Source organism: Delphinus delphis, chromosome 5 (genome assembly GCF_949987515.2).
Source record: "Delphinus delphis chromosome 5, mDelDel1.2, whole genome shotgun sequence".
Lineage (NCBI taxonomy): Eukaryota > Metazoa > Chordata > Mammalia > Artiodactyla > Delphinidae > Delphinus > Delphinus delphis.
In genome coordinates this window covers 100,292,092-100,297,672 of record NC_082687.1, presented here as the reverse complement: position 1 = coordinate 100,297,672, position 5,581 = coordinate 100,292,092, and the positions used below count along the sequence as shown (strand labels likewise).

Sequence of the window (5,581 nt, the reverse complement as noted above, 5' to 3'; positions counted from 1 at the left end):
TAACTATTCATATTCATTCCTATTTCTAAATTCTTTTCTTGTCTTTTTCTTATTGAGCTATAGGAATTTTATATATATATATATATTCTACTTAAAGAGTCCCTTATCAGACATGGTTTGTAAATACTTTCTCCCATTCTGTGGGCTGCCTTTTCACTTCTTGATGGTATTGTTTGCATCACAAAAGTTTTTAATTTTGATGATACATGATTTATTTTCTTCATTTAATGCTCTTGCTTTTGGTATAGCTAAAATTTTTTAGATTAGATTAAGCTAATCTAAAAAATTAGCTTAACAAAATCATGAGGAGTTACACTTTTGTTTTATTTTAATAATTCTATGGTTGTTGCTCTTTCATTTGGGGTTATTCTAAATTTTGCATTAATTTTTGTGTATGTTGTGAGGTAGGAGTCTAACTTTATTTCTTTGTGTGTGTCCTAGAACCAACTGTTGAAAAGACTGTTCTTTCTCCATTAAATTTTTCTGCACCTTTGTTGAGAATCAATTGAGTATAAATGTAAAGATTTAATTCTGCATTCTCAATTTCATTCCATTGAACTATATATTTATTCTAAGCCTACACTTCATTAGAAATGGTTAATTCTCCAACTTTATTTTTAAGTTTGCTTTCCCTTTCAGTAATGAGGCTCCTGCATGATCGCGGGGCACAGTGTCAGAGTCAGACTGTGGAAGTATTCCTTGCTGTCTTCCTTCTGAGAACAGCTCTGGTCAGGTGGCTGGGACCACCAGAATCTGGGCGGGATGGGGGGGGAGTGGCTCATGTGTTGTCAGACCTGTCTCCAGCCCCATGCTGGATCTGTGCTGACCCAATGGCCTTGCACCTTCCCAGGGTGGCTTTGTCCACTACAGTGAAGTGACCAATTAGTTTATCATGCTCAAAAGCTGCATGGTGGGAACCAACAAGTGAGTGCTCACCCTGCCCTAGTACTTGCTGGTGCAGACCAAATGGCGGGCTCTGGAGAAGACTGACCTCAAGCTTATAGACACCACCGCCAAATTTGGCCATGGCTGCTTCCAGACTGTGGAGGAGAAGAAAACATTCATGGGATCACTTAAGAAGGACCGAATGGCAAAGGAAGAAGGGGCCTAATGTCAGAACAGATTTGTACAGCTGGTAGAATCTCAGTAAGGTTGTTTTCCAGTAGGGGTATGTGGGGAAGTTTGCTTTCTCGATTCTTATCATCTTGCAATTTCATATGAATTTCAGGATGGACGTGTCAATTTCTGCAGAAAAAAAAAAAGGCAGCTGAGATTTTGATAGGAATTGCATTGAATATGTAGACAAATTTGGGAGTGTTGCCTTATTAACAATATTAAGTCTTCCATTCCATGACAATGGATGTTCTTCCATTGATTTAAATATTCTTTAATTTCTTTCAATCATTTTTTTGTAGTTGTCTGTACCCAAGTCTTGCACCTAATGTTAAATCTGTACCTAAGTGTTTTATTTTTTTATGCTATTGTGAATTGTTTTCTTAATTTTATTTTTGCAAAAATTGTTGTTGATGTGTAGAAATATAATTAATGTATGTATACTGACCTTGTATCCTGCAGCTTTTGTAATCTCATTTACTAATTTTGCTAACACATATATATGGAATCTAAAAATAAAAAAAAAATAGTACTGATGAACCTAGTGGCAGGGCAGGAATAAAGATGTAGACATAGAGGATGGATTTGAGGATACGGCAGGGGAGGGGGAAGCTGGGGCAAAGTGAGAGTAGCATCGACATATATACACTACGGAATGTAAAATAGATAGCTAGTGGGAAGCAGCAGCATAGCACAGGGAGATCAGCTCTGTGTTTTGTGATGACCTAGAGAAGTGGGATAGGGAGGGTGGGTGGGAGGCTCGAGAGGGAGGGGATACGAGGATATATGTATGCATATGGCTGATTCACTTTGTTGTACAACAGAAACTAACACAGTGTTGTGAAGCAATTATACTCCAGTAAAGATCTATTAAAAGAAAAAAAAGAAATTTTGTAGGATTCCCCATATGCAAGATTATGTCATCTGTAAACAGAGATAGTTTTACTTTTTCCTTTCCAATTTGGGTGTCATATTTTTCATATTTTTTACTAATTACCCTGGCTATAACCTCTATTATGATGTGGGGTAGAAGTGATGAAAGCAGACACATTTTTGTCTTGTTTCTGATATTAAGGGGAAAATATGCAGTCTCTCACCATTAAATACGGTATTAGCTGTGGGTTTTTCTTAGATAGCATTTAGCAAGTTGAGTAAATATCCTTCTATTTCTAGTTTGTTGAATATTTTTATTATGAAAGAATATCTAACTGCTCACCATCCATAATTAACAAATAATAACATTTTTTCATAGTTGCTTTATTTTTTTCTTCCAGCTTTATTGAGTTATAGTTGATGTACAGCACGTGTATAAATTTAAAGTGTACCGCATAATGATTTGACTTGCATACATCACGAAACGATGACCAAAATAAGTTTAGTGAACATCCGTCATCTCATACAGAGACAAAATTAAAGAAATAGGAAAATGAGATATTTTTTTCCATGGGATGAGTACTCTTAGGATTTAGTCTCTTTCATATATAACATACAGCAGTGTTAATTATATTTATCATGTCATACATTACATAAATAAATACCTAGTACTTATTTATCTTATAACTGGAATTTTGACCGCCTTCATCCAAATCCCCCTCTCCTTCCCCCTCCCCCTGCCTCTGGTAATCACAAATCTGATCTCCTTTTCTATGAGTTTTTTGTTTGTTTGTTTTTGAAGTAGAATTGACATACAACACTATATTAGTTCCTGTTACATGACATAGTGACTCAATATTTCTATACACTTCAAAATAATCACTGCAATAAGTCTAGTTACCATCTGTCACCATACAAAAATATTATATAATTATTGATTATATTCACCACATTGTACATTTCATACCCATGACTCCATAGTCACTTTATATTTAAAAATGTTTAATATAAATAATACTGATAATTACCTTAACAAATACCATTTACATCCCTTAATTCTTTTTCCCAGTTTCATTCCTCTCACCATCGCCTTGACCAGCAGCAGCAGATTATGAGGTTATTGCATGTTCTTGTCCTTGTCTTTATATTGTCACAACATTGTGTGTGCATGTACATAATATATAGTGTTGTTTGCCTAAGTTTTAATGTTTGCAATGTGGCATATCATTGCATACATTTTTTTCCCATTATTATATATATATATGTTTTTATATCTTCTAGGCTGATACAAAGAATGATTCTTTTATTTAAGTTTCGTATAGTTTTCTCTCACATGAATATTCTTTATTTTATTCATTCATATCCTCATTGATGGATATTTAGATTTTATTCTTAACTTATTGCTTTTATAAGCAAAGCGGCAGTGAACTTTTGGTGCATGTCATTTTATGCCTATGAGTATGAGTTTTTTCTAGAGTATAAGAAAAAGTGGAAAAGTGGAAATTGTGAAGTTTGTATATTTTTAAATTTACTAAATATTACAAGATTATTCTCAAAAGTGTTTGTACCCATTTCCCCTTTGAATGAGAATGTCCTTTCCATACACCTTTACCTGCATCTGGAATTGCAGGACTGACATTTTAAAAGATGTGCCTTTGAGGTGCTCACAATCTAGAGCAGCTCTGTCTGTTAGAAATTTCTGTGATGATGGAGCTGTTCTTAATCTACACTGTCTAAAATAGTAGACACTAGTCACACATGCTATTGAGCAGTGGAAATCTGGTGACTACACATGAGGAACAGGCTTTTTGCTTTAATTTAAATTTAATTTGAAATGTATATAGCCCTATGAAGTTAGGAGGAACTAGATTGGACAGCAGAGCTCTAGATGGAGAGAAAAAGATCTCCCAACACCAGTAATATCTGACAAGTGTCGACTGGAAGAGATACATTAAATGTTGCAAATGTTTAGAGGAGGGAGAGACAGCTTTAGGGAAGTTGGAGGTGATTTGGGAAGAAAAGGTTTGAATTAAGTGTAAGGTTTGTGTTGAGAGAGAAGTCTGGGCAAATCAGTCTGCAGTGGGGAGAAGAGTTATTACTAAAAATGACAGTTATGGCAACTATATACAATATGGATAATAGTTTGTGATACAACATTAGGTGAAAAAATAAAAGTAAGAAATGCTGTGATACTCTACAACTTCTAAAATGTTTAATGCAGACTGGAATTGAATGGAATTGTGTTAGAATGGAAAATTTAAAAATCATTGTTTATTTTTTTCAAACTGTCTTTGGTTCTTTATGATGCTTTTTCTTTTTTAAAGATTAGTAGATTTTGTGGAATTATAAGAATAATTTAATGAACAATTAAGGACCAGATTTATCCATAGTAATAAGGTAATGTTCTTGAGTTGGAAAAATCTAAACATAATCTTGACTTGAATAGCAGAACTTCTAAACAGATAGAGAGATTGCTGAAAATTCCTGACTCTACATGTATCCTTCAGCAAAACCTTATTATGGCACATTATGGATTGATTATTCTAAACTACCTGCTGTGATCTTAGTCAATACAAAGCATGAATTATTTAGGAATCAGGTTTTGTTCTTTCTCATAGGAGCACAAGACAGCCACTAGTTCTCTTCCAAGTAAAAAGAGACACCAGCAAAAAACCTCTACAGAAAAAAACAAAAAATATGATAGAAAACATGCACATTAAGGTTTTAATTTAATTTTTCCCTCCTCCTTGGTCTTTGCATATTCAAAGGGAAGTGGAGGTTTGGTATGTATTTCCAGTTGGTTTGAGGAAAAATAGAATCTATTCCTTGATGGTTTTGCTGGAAATGGCCTTGGGCATCCAGCTGTTGTTTCAGTTAATCAAAAAAAGGAGAATTAATTTTTTAATAAAAAAAAGTCTTGAACTTGCAGAAGAATTATAAATGTGGAAGAAAGAACTTTGAGGAAATACTATTGACCTGAAGCACTATTCCCCTTCAATACTGTAGTATTTATTTTCTCTCAACAAGAATATTCTTCTACATAACCATAATAACATCATCAAATTTGGGAAAGTAACCTTGACACATTATTACCATCTAACCTTCAAATTCCATTGAAGTTTTCCAAATGTCCCAATAATGTTCCTTTATGGTGAAAGGGTATAATTCAGAATCACATGTTACCCCCGGAATAATTCATTTTTTCCTGAAAGTTCATGCTCTTGACGCTTTTGAAGACTGCAGGCCAGTTATTTTTACAAACTGCCTCAATTTGGCTTTGTCTAATATGCCTCATATTTAGTTTCACATCGCACATTTTTAACAGGAGTATCTCAGAGTTGATGTTGTGTCCTTCTCACTGCATCTGTGACAGCCTGCGTTCTACAAGATGGCTCCACAGAGATCTTCCACCTTACATGCTGTCCTTTTTAAATTTTTTTCCCCTGTGCTATATGGTAGGTCCTTGTTTATCTATTTTATATATAGTAGTTTTGTATCTGTTACTCCCAAACTCCTAATCTATCCCTCCTCCACACATTTCCCTTTTGGTAGCTATAAGTTTGTTTTCTATCTCTGTGGGTCTATTTTTTTTGTA

The 5,581-nt window shown here is 34.3% G+C and overlaps 1 non-coding gene across 1 annotated transcript; it reads left to right on the top strand.

The window, feature by feature from the left end:
* The first annotated feature begins 630 nt into the window (after positions 1–630).
* LOC132426365 (small nucleolar RNA U83B) lies at positions 631–724 on the top strand. The gene has a single exon (XR_009519662.1). It is a non-coding gene; the product is annotated as a small nucleolar RNA U83B (small nucleolar RNA).
* The last annotated feature ends 4,857 nt before the right edge of the window (positions 725–5,581 follow it).